A 667-nucleotide genomic window follows, 5' to 3' on the forward strand; every position below is an offset into this window, starting at 1 on the left:
GATCCGTTGCCGGACACGGAAAAAGACAAAAGACAAAAAAAAAAAAAAAAAAGAAAACTTAGCAATGGACTTGGTGAACTCGGCTTCTCGCTGCTGCTTTGTTCTCCCACTGATGAGGATCAGCTTCAGGGTGTATTTGTCATCGAACCTTTTGAGACTGGAGGACAGTTGCTAAATATCAGGATCCATCCCTGTGGGCCACGAGAAAGATGCTCTTCTCCTTATATGAGGTATAAATGGCCAGAATCCCCATCATCACGAGATAGGGTATGTTCAAAAAGCCAAAACAGTCTTGGGCTCTGGAAACGGCCGCACAGAACCCAAATCAAAACCACGATGGCAAAGAAGCAGGAGATGGTACAGATGGTGGGGAGACCACAATTAGACCAAAATTCTCCACATACTTTGTATTTTTCCAGAAGTACCTTTTTGGCAGAATCATCCAAACACTTTTTCACAGCCAATCCATCCCACTTGCCGATTTTTACAGGCTTATCATCGACTTTCCCCGTGTCCAGTAAGCCGCTGCAGCTACTGCCTGTCCTGCAGCGGGGGCCACTGCCAGCCCCAGTACTGCCTCACACCCTGTGCAGCCGCCCAGGTGCTCTAATTTTTTTTTTTTTTAAAAGATGACCGGTAAGGGGATCTCAACCCTTGGCTTGGTGTT

At 46.8% G+C, this 667-nt stretch overlaps 1 protein-coding gene and 1 pseudogene across 2 annotated transcripts in view; one reads left to right on the plus strand and one right to left on the minus strand.

Annotated features, from left to right (window-relative positions):
* The window catches only part of ADPRHL1 (ADP-ribosylhydrolase like 1), a 31,588-nt gene that overhangs the window by 9,920 nt on the left and 21,001 nt on the right, over positions 1 to 667 (plus strand). The window lies entirely within an intron of this gene.
* Positions 1 to 667, minus strand: part of LOC103590641 — an 8,071-nt pseudogene that overhangs the window by 696 nt on the left and 6,708 nt on the right.

Source organism: Galeopterus variegatus, unplaced genomic scaffold (assembly GCF_000696425.1).
Source record: "Galeopterus variegatus unplaced genomic scaffold, G_variegatus-3.0.2 Scaffold848, whole genome shotgun sequence".
Lineage (NCBI taxonomy): Eukaryota > Metazoa > Chordata > Mammalia > Dermoptera > Cynocephalidae > Galeopterus > Galeopterus variegatus.